The sequence below is a fragment of the Hydra vulgaris genome, chromosome 08 (genome assembly GCF_038396675.1).
Source record: "Hydra vulgaris chromosome 08, alternate assembly HydraT2T_AEP".
Lineage (NCBI taxonomy): Eukaryota > Metazoa > Cnidaria > Hydrozoa > Anthoathecata > Hydridae > Hydra > Hydra vulgaris.
The window spans coordinates 56,408,822-56,425,533 of record NC_088927.1 but is presented as its reverse complement, the minus strand read 5'-3'; the positions used below and the strand labels follow the sequence as shown (position 1 = coordinate 56,425,533).

Below are 16,712 nucleotides of genomic sequence, written 5' to 3'. Positions count from 1 at the left end.
CCATAATTTTGCATTCAGCCAAGTTGATGACAATAGTATATACTTTAACTTGCATGTATGAAAAACTTTTCGGATATTTGGAGAAAGATAAATTTCAGAAAAATATCCGGTATTTCGGGAATATCCAAAAGAAAATAATCCCTGAAACTCAATTTAAAAAAAATAGTAAACAAAATAAAGAATATCTTTCCAAGTTTCTAATCATAGGTTTTTATAGAGAATAAAAAAAGATTCAAAATACACAGTATATTGGCAACGTAACTTTCATGCTTCAATCAAGTATAATTGTAACCTGGACGAGGTCACCTAAAATATACATGATTGAAACGTGAAGAAGGAAACCGGGTAAGAGCATGCATCAAACTTTATCTAATGAATAAGTCAATATTTTCTCCAATAATAGCTAGCGACACCAAATTTAGCTAAAAATAAACAAATAAAAACTTAGATAATAAAATGATTATTAAATAATTATCTTAAATCACATACTTTTAACACAAGTCTTACATGGTGAGTCGCCAACTGTTTTGGCAACAAGGTTTTCTGGTGTTCTTTGATCTAAATCATGAAACAATTTTTTAAAAAAACAATGCTATATTTGAGAGAAACTTGCTTTGAAAGTCATATTATATATACATTAATAATTTCATAAATACAATTCAAATATATGTATTAATCATATATTATTTAAATAATATAAAAAAATGAAATAAATAAGTATTAACCTTTTTTAACAAGTAAAGCACAAGATCAAGATGTCATATATTAAAAAAAGATAAAGTATAAAATAACAATATATACATATATCAATAATAAATAACATAACACATTTGTTTATTGATATTATCATGGATAAATTTTTTAACCTTGCTGATAAAAACCAAATAATAGAAGAAAATCTATTTTTAGTTTTTATCTAATCAACTCTTGAGTAATAATGTATGCAGAAGTTCAACAGACATTATTATTGCTCAAGAATCAAGAATAAGTTCTGCTAAAACTTATAATTTGTCCATGTAGCTTACTAAATTTGATATTAAATTCGTTATAACATAACTTATTTTGTACTAAATTAAGTATTTCAGACTTCGAATTTGTCCAAAATGGACAAATTCGCGAGTCTAAAATATTATATCAGAAAGTAGAAAAAAAGCATACCTTGTATTTGAGTTTAATCTTATTTGTGTGGCAAATAGGGACGCTTGGTACTAATTTATTTAACTTAATTTGATGTAATTTGGCTATTAGATATTACAACTTAAAATATATTGGACTATTTAGTTTTGTTTTAAATGCATTGCGTTTAAAGATATTATATAGACCAATTTTATTTTTTTTTTAATTATGATTAAACTACAATAAAAATTAATTATATCATCAAAAAATTAAAATAGTTATAACTAATATAATGAATACAAAAACTATGCTATAAAAAATATATAATATAATAAAAAATATAATTTTATATTTCTTATCACGGGTTTTTATTAAGAATAAAAAAAGTTCCGTTAGACGCGATATTTTGGCACGTAACTTTCACGTAACTTTCACGTAAAATAGTAACCTAGACGAAGTCACCTAAAATATACATGATTGAAACGTGAAGAAGGAAACCGGGTAAGAGCATGCATCAAAATTTATCTAATGAATAAGTCAATATTTTCAATAATAGCTAGCAAAACCAAATTTAGCGAAAAAGAAACAAATAAAAACTTAAATAATAATATGATTATTAAATAATTATCTTAAATCACATAATTTTAAACACAAGTCTTACATGGTGAGTCGCCAACTGTTTTGGCAACAAGATTTTTTGGTGCTGCTATTTATTTGATCTAAATCATAAAATGTGATACTTTTAAACGATTAATTTTAGCTGTAATTGTTTTTTCATTTAAGTGCTAAACAAATACTTACAAAATCAATAGTTTAAAATATAAACTTTGGCGCCCCTAATATGTAAATATACAGTTACAATAAACATTTAACACACAAAAACACGATTTAAATAAACAATAAACTAACAAACTTATTCTTTCAAACAATCACCTAACTACTACTTTTTGATTTAATTATTTTTTTCATTGAAGTGCTGAGCAAATATTTACAAAACCAATAGTCTAGCATGTCAACTTTGGCGCCCCTAATATGTAAACAACTCACTACTTATACAGATTAAAGACGCCAAATAATATTTTTAACATTTACTTTTTTAAATCCAAATTTAATATGAAAAAAAAAACCCGAAAAAAAAAACGTTAGCTACGCCAGCGCGGCGCCCCAGAAAAGCCGGCGCCCTTTGCGACTGCATAATTCGCATAGCCCTTGCACCGGCTCTGAATGTCAACCTGCCACACTTGTACATAGCTATATATAAAACACGCAACTATTTGAAAGCTTAAAATTTCTTTTTCATTCAACGTACAACTTGCAATATATATTTATATAGAAGGAATTAAATTGTTTTAGCCATAATACTTTTATTAAATTATTTGTTTTGTATTTTTCCGAGCAGATGTCTAAAACTCTAAAGACCAGAGTTAAGGAGCAACTACGTTGCTGCACATTTCTTTTAATATATCTGTTTTTATAGAAGATTTTCGAGTGTGCAACTTGTTGGTCTTATGTTTTTCACGCATATCTCAAGCATTGAAAAAGCGTCTTACCCTTGTGAATAAAATAAGTATACTTTCAAGAAGAGACAAAGATATTTCTTTATCAACCTGCAATTCAGTACTGTACCATATTTTTTAAGTTACTTATATTAACTGAGTTGTTAAGCATTTCATTAACCAGAGCTTTGCTGTTGATAGATGTTACAAAAAGTTTGCTTTGTTTACGAAAAATTGCTTCACATTAAAAAAAGATATTTTGATTTTAAATGTTAGTTTTTAAAAAAATCACCACTGTTATTAGTATCAAAATACATAATATGTAATATTTTCATGCATTGTTTTTTACATAGCTTATCAGATTTAGAAAATTTGAACTTTGAGTAAAGTTTTTGCACAACATAACCAGCCAAATATTAAATTAAACTTAATTCTTTTTCATAAAAATTATTGGCTGACAAAATTTCACTATTAGATGAAGCATTATGTTTACTTTGTGAAAAATCTTGAAAAATGTGGTTGGCAATTTCATTAGTCAAAGTGTTGGTCAATATAACATCATCAAGCTTAAATGGCAATAAGTTTTTAGGAAGAAGCCCATAAAACTGAGTATAAAATTTTTCTGCATCACCGTTGTACTTTGAAATAATAATCTGCAGTTTTTTTCAAAACTGAAACTAACGCGTTGCTTTGAAGTTTTGACTCTTTCTTTTTTTTCAAAGAAATTCTTCAGGCAAACATAAATTATTATTATTTTGTATTTTGCCATAAAGAAAATAATTATAAAATTAAACTTGAATAAAATGTATATACACTGCTAGGGCTAGAAGAAGACAAATTCAGTCTTTTCGCGAAGCCCCATAAATCATTTGACAATTTATAAGTAGTCTATTTAACAGTAATTTTTTAAGATCAAGATGACAAAATGTCATGGAGTTTTTATCTTTGCTAAATGGGTTGATGAGTTTGTGTTTTAAAGTTTTATGTCTTTTTAGCTATATTTCGTTTTGAAAATTTTACAACACAAGTTGCAGGATAAATTGGATACCAATCAATCTTTAGATAATAATACATTTAGTTCTCGTTCAATTTCCTTGTTATTGTCAAAAACTCCATCAGTAATCGCTATATACAAATCTTTAAGCTGCGTTTCTATATTATAAAAAACTTATATAGCATATAAATTTCATTGCTTATTTTTTAAAGTTATGCAAGGTTAACGGGCCAAATATCAATTTTAAGTTGAAACGGCAAAATAATGGAAACGGCCTGTTTGCCCAGACTGTCTATTTCTTATGAGTATGATGCAACTAATACTAAAAGATTGTATTAAACAAAACGTATAAATTTGATTATTTAAAAGTCTTGTTTTTTAGATTTTTTTCTGCTTTAATAGGTTTATAATAGAACTTTTTACATTATTTCACAGTTTTAATTATAAATAAAACGTCAAGTATTTATGTGTGTAATAAATAAAAATTACCCGAACACAAAATATTAAAATGTTTTATCATTTTTGTACATCAATATTATAACAATCAACATTATAACAATACAACAGCTAAGATAAATACTTAATGGTTGAATGCGTTTGAATGCTCTTATTTTAATTAAAGATAGTGTTTTTATATCGAGGGTAAAGGATTGACGTTTAAAACATTAAAGGAATAAAATACAGTTTAATATTATTTCATTATTACAACATTGCAGAGAATATTGTATTGATTCAATAACTCGATTTCAGTTAAGAAAAAAAAGGTAACAGTTTTTCTTTAATAGATTTTTTATTTGGAAGTTTTTTATAACAAATGAAAGAATACTAAAACTGGCATTTATATTGTAACACCATTGAATCCAAAAAGTGGTGTTTGTGGCATAATGCTGTAATTTAAAATTTCTCATTAAAATACTTTTCAAGATAAGTCTTAGTAATTCAAGCTATAGACAGAATGACAAAATTTATTCAATAGACAGCATCTTTTGAAATAAAAGATTTTATTTTTTACCAGACTTTTTATACATATATATAATATGTAGCTACCTGGCACATAATATTTAATTTGGTGATACCTTTTCTCTTAAATATATATTGTCTAGACTTTTAAACTACAAAAGCATAAACCAGCTGTATTTTATTTTAGTTTTTTCACTAATACTTCATTTTTGTTTTTTGTAATTTATTTTGTCACTGTTTATTTTACATACAATTAACTTTAATAAATTTATTAATACAAATATATTCATATGTATACACTTATAAATAAGATAAAAAAAAAATTAAAATAATGACAGGAGCAAGTAGAAGACTGCAGTCTTATTAATCAGGCCCCTTTTATTTGTAATTTTGCAATAAGTTTCACGTGAGATTAACGGGACATTTAAAATTCATAAGTAGAAATAAACCAAAAACAAAGCCTTGTACATAACGATCTGATAGATGAGTATAGAAAAAAAACTAAAAAACTATTTGTATTGTGATATAATCATCGTTTGTGGTCATTCAAAAGGGATAAATTCGTTTTAGTTAGTTATGATTAATTTGATCTTTAAAAATAAGAGAGGATGTTGAGGTCACTTAAGTCAAACAGGTGCTGTTTGACTGCTGCTTTAAAGAGATTTGATGACTTCATGTTTTTGATTTCCTCTTTAAGGATCGAATTTCATAACCGCGGTCCTCGAGATAAGATAGAGAAGTTAGATATTTTAAGTAATGTCATCAGTTATTTTAAGTAAACTTTATTAAAGTAATCTTATATTAAAATCTTAACAGTATATCAAAAATTATATAGTTAGTGGCATGATATTTGTTAAATTGCAAGAGGGGTCAAAAAAAACTAAAACCTTGGATATCTCTAACTTAAATAAAAATCATAAGGGGTATACGTGTTGAAGAAAAGATAAAGACATTTAATGTATAAAATTTTGCACTATCTAAGAAACATAAAAAATAAAAACCTTTTAACACAAATGTGTTAAACTACTGGTGAAGCAATTTAATCTAAGTGCAATTTTAAAAGAAGTGCAATAGGCTGGTTTAAATTGCATGTTTTTCCGCATACCACCTGGTTGAATATAGAGTTAGACAATAAAATGGTTCCGCAAACCAAAAATTTTATTTACGTTTTACAAATATGGAAAGTTCTCTTCAATTAAGCAAATTTAAACCTTTTGGCTTTCAAACTAAAAATTTTATACGACTACTGTTCTTAATTCCATGAAATCTCTCAAAATGTGTTGCAAGAGTCAGGGGCGCCCAAAGCATTTTTTAGTCTTTGAGATACCTAACTTCCAAACATTGAGCAAACTCTAAACATTTATATCTTTATACTTATGTCATATAAGGATGCTTTGCAAAAAATTGCGGGTATTGGAGCTTGGGAACAAAAAAGCCCAAAAAATTTAGCATCTTCCAGTTTCAAACGTGAGAGCAACAAGTTGATAAAATATTTTTTGTACTATTTTCAACTAAACTTATATTCATCAATAAATTTTAAGTTTCATAGTATTATCTCTTAGAGTTCAAAAAATATAACAATATAAAACTTGCAACCCCCTCAAATTGAGGGGGGGGGGGTTAAAGTTTATATGGTCATATTTTTTGAACGCTATAACATTTTACTATGAAATTTAAAATTTATCGATGAATATAAATCTAGTTGAAAATAAAACAAAAAATATTTCATCAACTTGTTGCTCTCACGTTTAGAGCGGCAAGATACTAAATTTTTGGGGCTTTTTTGTTCCCAAGCTCTAAATACCCCAATTTTTTCCAAAGCATCCTTATTTGACATAAGTATAAAGATATAAATGTTTTCAGTTTGCTCAATGTCTAGAAGTTTGCTATCTCAAAGACCAAAAAATGCTTTGGGCGCTTCTGGCAAGAGTTGCAACTGCTATCTACTGTTTTTCTGCCGTTGGATTAATGTTTCAACGTCAAATATTATTTAAAAATTAATTTATTTGGATACATGATGTCGCTTATTCTTGTAGTGCAATTGCTTCCGATTTTCTTTTAACTCAAACTCTAAACGGATGGAAAAAAAAAGAAATGTCTTTCCATAATTACTTTTAGAAAAGAAATAATTGAGTTAAAAATAAGTTAGTGCTAACATTTTATGATAACCACAGCAGTGCAAAAAAAGCAAGTTTATTTAATAAGTTTGCCATCGAATGATATGCGCGTTTTAAGAATGGCAGACATTTCTATATTTGGAGCAATAAAACATGGTTCAGAAAAAGAAGCACGGGATTGGAAACAAATAAATCAAAAAAAAAGGAAATAAAAGAGATGTTGTTTGAGAAAATTTATAAAATTAATGAATATCTATATCATAAACCCAAAAAAAAGTTTTTAACACACGAGCATTTGTACATTCAATGATCAAAGTAGAGATCGCTGTCTTAGAAGAAATATTCCCGCAAAGCCGTTTAATATATAACGGTTATAAGTAACAAAGTCATAATTTCTGACATATTTTCTGACACCTAAGCTCATTTGTTACACAACGTAGCATTTGTAAACTCATAATACTCGTGGTTTAGTGAAAACCATCATGTATTTAAAATGCTTAATCAATACCATATATCAATTGAATACTTTTTTTTGAATAAAAAATTTTAGTTGAAATTTATTATTATTATCCCAACATTAAAATTAATGAATAAGGATGTATCAGTTTAAATATCTTAAATGTTGAGACATTATAGAACTAAGAGAAACTAAAAAAATGCAATTGTTTATACAGAACAACGAATACAAGTCAAAACAATAGATTTGAATGTAAAGTTACGTTTAGATAATTCGGCATTATATTCTATTGGGTACCATTTTGCTTTCATCCCACTATTATTGAATAAGAATTCTGGGATCAAAATGAAAAATGTATAAAAACAGCCATTCAAGTTTCTCAGTTTTTAATACAAACTCACTTAAGAGCTGAATACAATTAAAGTTTTTATTTTGATCGCTTAATTTAATTTTTGACATTTTAAAACCTGATTACTCTATGTTTTTATTTTTATCAGTCGATAGCTTTCTTTGACAATAAGTGAAATGAAATAAGCGAAAAAATTTAAAGAATCCTAATACGCTCAGGGTGAATACGTTTTCAAAAAGTTGATAAACTTCCCCTCCTTCGTACGAAGCTCATGATAGTAAATTCTTAAACAAAAAAATTTTGACAAGATCAGAAAAATTATAGCAAGCTATCTAAAAATTGGCTGTTAAAGTGATTTTTTTATATAAAAATATATTTAAAAGTTGCGACCAAACAAAATTATTACATATTTACAAAATCAAAAATGAAAAAATATTAATCAATAATTCTTAAGAAAGCCTAAACTTCAACTCTAAAAAAGTTGTTTAAAATGGTTTTTAATCTTTTTAAACTTACTTGTTTTTATATTTGTACTTGCATTAGATTTACACGAAGAAATCTTTATATACTCATAGAAAAAAAATGAAAAAATTGCATCCTGCAAAAAATATAATAAAATAAAGAAAGAGGTAAGCTTGAAAAACACAAAACTTCAATTTTATAAATATATTAAAGCACACAAGCATAATTTCATAATTGGTAAAAATTTATCAAATATAAAGCAACAAAGACTAGTTAAGATGCTATAGCCAATAAATAAAGAATTACTCAATCAAATAATCCAAACTTTTAATTCAATTGTTTATTTTTATATAAATCTTAACGCGTTAATTTGAATCGTTCAAAATAAATTAGTGCATAATAGCAACTTTTGATTATTAAATTCTTTTATAAACAAGAAAAAAAAACTATTATACTCCATAATTCCACACGTTTGAAAAATAGCCATATTGCTAATGCATACTGATATAAAATTTGATACATGATTATTTTTTTTTACAGATAACTTAAAAGACTTTGTTTTAACCTCGCACTCCTTGACCTGAAATATGAAATTTGACAGTTTGCCGGTCCAAGAAAGTCAAAAAACTAATTAATTGAGATTCATTAAAGCAAAGAAATTATATACAATGAATGACTAAATGAAACAGAAAACAACATTAAAATCATGGCTTTTTCCAGTATTAAAATGAACAATGCTGCATTCTATATTGAAATCAGAACTAATGGAAAATTTACAAATTTCTTTGTTATAATAACTATAAATATTTTTTGCATCTGTGTTAATTTTATTTTCATTTTTTCAACAAGAAAAATATCGAGATGTAAACTTTTTGAATATTTAGTTCTTTCGATAATTTGTTTTTAATTGCACCAGCTGGCAAACGTTCAAGGTAGCAAAATTCTAATGAGAATAGATCCTAATAATAATTTCTGAAATGGTATTAAGTTTCTTTGCATTTTGAAACGTTTGTCCGCGTTTTGATCCTAGTAAGCTTGCGAAAAGTTTAATAACTCTAATTTTTAGAGCCACAAGGGCACTTTATTGAAATTTTATTTGAGTTTCAATTTTTTTTAAAAGTCAAAACCCATTGACATAAAAATGTGTGTTTGGCAAGATTTTTTAGTTATTAATTCTAAAAGCACGTTGTATTTAAATTCAGGCACTTGTGGTTTTTATTGTTTCTAATTATTTACATTTAACTATCATTGTATGGTGGTATGTTAAGAGTTTTTCTTTCTGAAAACTTAGTTTAAATGTCAAAAATACGATTTACCATTAAGTCTTTTGTTATGTTATAAAGCACATTTTTTTCAAAATCTTTTGGAGCATTAGTCAAGGAATGTTTCCAGATTGTCTAAAAATTGTTAAAGTAGTTCCTATGTACAAGACAGGAAATCTTACTAACATAAATAGTTATCGTCCTATATTGGTTCTCTCAGACTTTTCAAAAGTTTCAGGAAAAAAAAAGGTTCAATCGAATTTACGCCTATGTAACTAATAGTAAAATCGTATACAAAAACCAATTTAGTTTTAAAACTTTTAGTTTTTAAAACAAATTAGTTCAACAGAATACTCTGTTACACACTTTTCCAACTTACGCGCTACATTTCAGAATCTTTTAAAAAATCTCATTTCATATTAGGAGTATTTTTTGGCTAATCTAAAGCTTTCAATAACGTCAACCATTAAGTTCTAATAGAAAAATTATCATCATATGGAGTAAAAAAAAACACCCTTGGTTGATTGAATAGATAACAAATTGTAAGCAATATGTTCATTATAAAAAATCTTCGTTGCACCTCTTCTCTTTATAAAAAATTTAAACAATCTCCATAAAACCTCAAGCCTAACCATAATAGTTTTTGCAGACGACACAAATTTATTTCTATATCACGAAAATAATAATATTCTTTTCAATAATATGATTACTAAATTAAAAATTATTTCCAATCGGTTCAACATAAATAGATTATCTCTTAACACTGCTAAAACTAAATTAATACTTTTTTATCCACTCTATAATAAACATAGAATACCACATCTGTTAGCTGAACTTTACATTGACAATGTAATCATGAAAAGCGAAAAAGTAACAATATTTTTAGGAATCTATATTGATAAAAACTTTTCTTGGAATCATCACATTAACATTATTTCTTCTAGATTTTACAAATGCATTGTTATTTTATACAAAGCTAGAAACATACTCAATACACGGCAGTTTACGCAATTATACTATTCATTTGTGGTGAAAGCAACGATCGCAGCCTCATTAGAGATCTTTATTTACCGTTTCCTCTTGCTTTGCTTGAGTGTTATACGCACATAACATTAGATTTGTTTGTTTATTTTGCCGTATAATTACTTTTATAATTTAAATGTTTTCGTACGTATTTACAATAACCGTATAATATATTTGTACTTTGCAAGTTATTTATTGAAAATTATAAATGTAAAAATAAAAAACAACTAGTTTTAGATATACTTCAAGAACAATATTTATGTTAAGAGTAATAATAATAAAAAAGTAAGAGTAATAAGCATAACAGAGTAACTTTATTAAAAGTTGGTTTAACTTAATATTTTCGCTCTTTTAATATTAAAGCTGTAGTTTAATGATCTATTTTTTTCATTTTTAATTTTATGCTTTGAACTTAGGTCTGTTGTATTACTCTTTATTATTATTATTATTATTATTATTATTATTATTATTGTTGTTATTATTACTATTATTAAATCTATTGTAAAAACGATTTACGGAAAATAAACAGCTTGTTTTTGTTGTGTTATTGTTGTTCTTCAAGGTTTGTTACCGCATTAAAAAAAATTAAAAATTAGGCTCCTGGACTTTAGTTGCTGTCTCGACATTAGGGATGTTAATAACATAGCAAAAAAAACATTTTATTTTTGAAAAAGTGTAAATTTTTAGGCAATGCGATAAAGTCATACTCATAAAATCTCCTGAAAAACGCAGAAACTTATTGGGAAGAACTAAGATATATGTTTATATTATTGTATTGTCGTATTTGATTGCAAAATCAAAGTTATATAAAAATATCAGTATCAAATTAAAAAACAAACTACTTGTAGCAATATCAACGAGCCTCTCAGCACAAACAGAAAGATATATACATCAGTTCAAAAAGATTTACGTTGAATTTAAATTCTGACCATCAAAACCAAGACATTCTTTGATGAAGTCTGAATTCTATTATTGAATTGTAATTTAGTTTAAGATAGCGTTGAAAATATTTTTTATCCCCCTCTCTGGTATCTAGTGGTAAAAAACTTTTCAATCTCTAATTATATCTTCAAAATATTTACACCACATTACTTTACAATTCTGTTAATTAATATAATGCAACGTATAATATAAAAAACATAACATTATATAACGTAGTTTAACAAGTTTAACAAAGTAAAATGTAATTTAACAAATAATGTTTCTTATCATAAAAATTTCTTCAAAAGTAAAAATAAAAAAATTGTTTCTTTAAATATAAACATGTTATTGTAAAGGAAACTCTTTGAACACTATGAACTTTTATCGATAAATGATATATCATAGTTTCAGTGATATATCAAGTTTTATATAATATATCTCTGTTTTAGTGATATCAGTGGCGGATCTAGGTCCTTGTTCTAAGGGGGGTAATTTGATCAACAATAAATAGTCTGCTTTTTTTTTTTTCAAATAAACCATTTTTTTATTTGATTATTTAGAATAATTTCAGAAAAGTTTGCTTATAAATATATTGAATAAATCTGTATATAAATATCTTGAAAAAATCAAACGTTGAAAATAACTATTTAGTCTGTTATACAGGGTGGATGCTCGAAATTCTGACAACTTTAAATTGCCGGCATTTTTTTGTTTTTAAATTCTATGTTGCGAAATTCAAACATTAATTAAAACAAACATTGTATTCTCGGGTAAAAAAATAAAAATTGCAAATTTAGCACATCATGTCAAAGGAATATGGCCGTAGAGTTGCAGTGGTTGAGTTTCTCTGCGCCGGGCACTCTGTCCCAGAGATTATAAAATGGTTTGGCTTCCCAAAAGCACAATTTATGTTATTGCAAGGAGGTTTAATGATGGTGCAGAGTCTGTAGAACGAAAAGAAAAGAGTGCTCACAAATCAATCAGGAATAAGGCCTTCATCAGCAAAGTATAGAAGTCGATCAACATAAACCCTAGCACCACCATCAGGAAACTGAGCAAAGATATGAATGTGTCTCATTACACCATGAGAAGACTGATCTGTGATGACCTTTGGCACAAGTCCTATGTCCTGAAAGTCAAGGAGTTTTTTTTTTTTTTTTTTTTTTTAAGTTTTATTTTTGTCATTTTACACATTTTACAATGTTATCTATAAATTCAAATAAATATATATATAATTACAAGCTGACTGGGGCAAGTAGAAGTCAAAATGACTAATCATCAAACCCGTTTGTGAAATATAAAAAATAACATTTAAATTTTACATCTTCCAATATTATATAAAAGAGTGAAATTAATAAGTTTAAAAAAATAATAATAATTTGGTTAGAAATTTTAGAAGGTTAAAAAAGAACTTAAAATTAAAAAAAGAATTTAAAGTTAAAAAAAGAAGAAATTTAAGATAAAGTTAAAATATAAAATAACAAAAAAAAAATCACAAATCTGTACATATTCGTATACATATTAAAAACAATAAACAAAAAAAAAAAATAATTTTAGTTCGCTTCATATGCATATACATATTCAATACAATATTAAAATTAAATAAAGTACATAAAAAGTTAAAAATACAAAACTATTTCGATTTTTTTTAAAAAAATGAGAGAATGTACGTAATGTTTAAATTTAGTAAGTGTTTTTTTATAGTTCTTTTAAATGTAGCGATAGATTTTATTTTTTTCATACTTTCGTCAAGAACCGAATTCCACAATCGTGGTCCCCGGCATATAGTCGAGAAGTCAGATTTTTAGAGTGATGTTAGTGGGATGTAGTAATTACTCATTGAATGTCTTGTTTCAAAATTAGATTAATTCGAGTGAAACTTTTGAAGAAATATTTTGGATTCATTTCATTTTGAAGTTTAAACATAAATAACAAATTATGGTATATATTTAGTTTGTATACATTTAGAGCATATATTTCCTTGAGTAACGGCTCGGCACTTTCGTATCTACTTGCGCCCAAAACTAATCTACTTGTTTGCTTTTGTATTGTGTAAATAATTTTTAGGAAAGATAAATGATTGTTTGCCCAGGCAATATTACAATAGTTAATATGACTATGTATAAATGAAAAGTATAAACTTTTTAAACATAAACTATTTAAAAGATGTTTTGTCTTGTACATAATACCCAGTGTCTTTGAAACTTGGTTCTCGACTAGCTTTATTTGGCTTTTCCAATTTAAATTCTCATCGAAAATTATTCCTAGTATTTTCTTTGAAAAAACTCTTTTTATTTTAATATTGTTAATTATTAGTTCAGGTAATTTGAGTGGAAGGTTCTCGGATTTAGATGTCTTAGCAAACAAAATATATTTCGTTTTTCAATATTTAATGAAAGTTTATTTGCTTCAAACCACTCATTAAGATATATTAATTCTGTGTTTACAAAATAAAAAATATTTTTAAAATTTGAGGCAGAAAAGTAAACATTTGTGTCATCAGCAAAAGTAATATAATTAAGTATTTTTAAAGACAAATAAATATCATTAATATAAATTAAAAACAGCTGGGGTCCAAGTATTGATCCTTGGGGAACTCCGCAATTTATTGATTTAAATGGGGAACATGTTAAGTCATATGGTACTCCTTGTTTACGATTTTGTAAATAACATTGCAGCCACTTTAAATTGGAGTGAACTACTCCATAATTGTGTAGTTTATAAATTAGAATCTTGTGGTTGACAGTATCAAATGCTTTTGATAGATCTAGAGAAATTTCGAGTGTGTAACTGTCGTTATCAAAACCATTTAAAGTTTGGTTGGCAAGATCAATTACTGCATATTCCGTGGAATGGTTGTTGCGAAATCCAAACTGTTTATGATAAAGAATGTTGTTTTTTTCAAGATAGTTGTACAATCTGTGCATAATACGCTCTAGTATTTTAGAAAAACAAGAAAGTATGGAAATTGGTCTGTAGTTAGATTTTATTGAGTCATCGCCGCCTTTGTATATCGGATTTATTTTTGCTAATTTTAGTTGGTCAGGAAAAATGTCGCTTTTTAGGGAAAGATTAAAAATTTTAAAAAGAGGTTTTTCTATATGATCAGATGCTGTCTGCTTCAATGAAGGAGAAGAGAGTGGCTAAGTGTTCCGTTCTTTTAGCATCAATAAAACATGAAGCTGCCGGTAAAATTCGTTTTTCCAACTTTTTATCAACGATATTCCATTTCAAAATTGAGCCCGCTAAAATCATGGTACACAGGCTGCAGTCTTGTCTGCCTTAGGTAAATCTGGCCCTGTCTGTAATGTGCAACAAAATAATATCTTTAGTATATTCTTTTTATTATTAAAGACTTTTATAAATTTAACAAAAAACAATATAAAATTGAGCTTTCTAGTTTTCGAAGATGCAAAACTATCAATAATCTTTTCGACATTTATGACACAATATTTATGAATGTGCATCATAACTTATCCATTTAATCGTTCTTGTCTTTTATTGGATCTTAACCAAGTTTAATGCCTTTTTAAAACCAATAAACTACGTTCTCCCAAAGCAACGCTAACAGGAAGGGTGCAAAACAGATGCAAAATACATTTAATTATAGGGAAAACATTACTATCACATTGTTTGTATGCTTCCGGTGCACATTCAGGTAGGTCTTGTTGCTTTTTAGATTGCGTCTTTTCATTTTAGCTCCCAAAATTCGATTTCTGAATAAACTTTCACTAGTTGGACATTCTCAGCAACAGTGTTTATGTTGGGCAGGCCTTTCATAAAACTCAGTATATTAGTTATGGATGCTGTTAACTCTGTCTTAGTTTTATTTAACAAATTTCTAGGTATTGCTACACTTAATTTAAAAGAGTTTAAGGTTTCATCAGAAAATCTGAACTGTAAATCTAGAAGTGTGCTATCAAGTAACGGTAAATAAACATTGACCCTATAGTAAGTTAGAGGATCATTGGTATTGAGGTTTGCGCGATTAGTTTGTTTTCCTGTAAATCGTGGAATCTTTATTTTTAAACCCATGTCTTCTAGTAACTTTGATGCAGTCATAAGTATAGCATTAAAGTTTTCTTTATTCTGACGTCTTTTACTTAATATCTTTATGGTATGTTTAAGAATAGTTTAAGCATATCCATCACCTATATAAATTATACAACAAATTAAAATTAATAAAAAAAAAATTTGCTATCAAAACCAAACCTATATATTATTTTTCGTAAGTTTTTAAAAACAGTTTTAAAAATTTATCATAATAGAAAGATAGTATTTTTACAGTTTTTTATTGTTATCTAATTATATAATTAAATGAATTAATGATAATAACATTATAATGTTTCGAAACTTTCATCGTTTTTCTTCGACATCGTAAAAATGTGAAAAATGCAACAATTTTTTTGTAATGCTATGGAATGGTGTTAGTTTTGTTTTAGTTTTAGTTTTTGTTTTAGTTTAAAAAAGTAAATATTTAGCTGCAGAATAGGTTTTTGTATTTTATTTTTTCTTTTACAAATTTTTCAATAATATTTTGATGTTTGATATTTCTTAAGGGGGTTAGTTACCCCCCTTTATACCCCCGCTCCCCCACCACCTTACCCTTTGTATCCGCCACTGAGTGATATATCATAGTTTTAAATGATAAATCAAGTTTTATCGATATATGGTATATCAAAGGGTACCACTTTAAATAGTTAAGTAAAATCTTATTTATAAACATATATAGTCAAAAGTGCTTAAACAATATAAAGTCACATAATTTTTAGTATAAATTTTTTTCTTAAGTTTAATACATCGCGACGTTAGAATTATCTTATTCTTTCTCCACATTTTTTACTTTTGAGATAAAACGGTTAAAAGGAAAGACTTTAGGGGACGACATAAAGTTTTTTTTATAACTAATGTTTTTTCCGCAACTTTTTTACTTATAACTTAGATTTTAATACAATGGAAAAACATTATTCTGAGGTAGGCAACTCTACCAATAACTTAAATTTTTTTAAAAGAGGAGATAGAACACGATAATTCTAACATCGCGACATGTCGATATAAATGTTGATATGATTGTTGGATAAGTATGAGTATAGATGTGCGATCGATGTTTGTCGGATGCCTTGAGATGTCCAATACCCATTGTTCTAGAGCAAAACTAAAAAGTTTTAAAAGCGACATATTCAAAATTTCTATACTATATCAATGTTTAATGTTCACAGCCATTCCCAATAAAAAATGCTTTGGAGGTATGAATTAACATATATGTTTATATTCATACCTCCAACGTTTTTAAGGTTCTAAGTTTAGAAAAATTATCGTAATGCTTTTTATATAACTGTTTTTAAACTTGGGGCTATTTATAGTCATTTTCAACAACTAGGAATAAATCTAAACTACAAAGTTTTAGCAAACCAAGTGTTAATTAAGTCGGTTTATTAAGTTTTTTAAGCTGCGGAAAACCTTATTTAGGTAAAACAGCTTTAAGTTTCATCAAGAATATTTTAATATGTAAAATAAGTTAAAATTGTAAATGTGGTTCCTCCAAAATATTTATT

The 16,712-nt window shown here is 26.7% G+C and overlaps 1 protein-coding gene across 2 annotated transcripts in view; it reads left to right on the top strand.

Annotated features, from left to right (window-relative positions):
• The first annotated feature begins 4,220 nt into the window (after positions 1-4,220).
• The window catches only part of LOC136083999 (TNF receptor-associated factor 3-like), a 92,069-nt gene continuing 79,577 nt past the window's right edge, over positions 4,221-16,712 (top strand). The window contains exon 1 of one of the 2 annotated variants that reach the window (XM_065803987.1): positions 4,221-4,370. The gene's annotated coding sequence lies outside the window, so the exon portion shown is untranslated. The remainder of the gene's footprint in view (positions 4,371-16,712) is intronic. The other variant, XM_065803988.1, reaches the window with a different exon arrangement.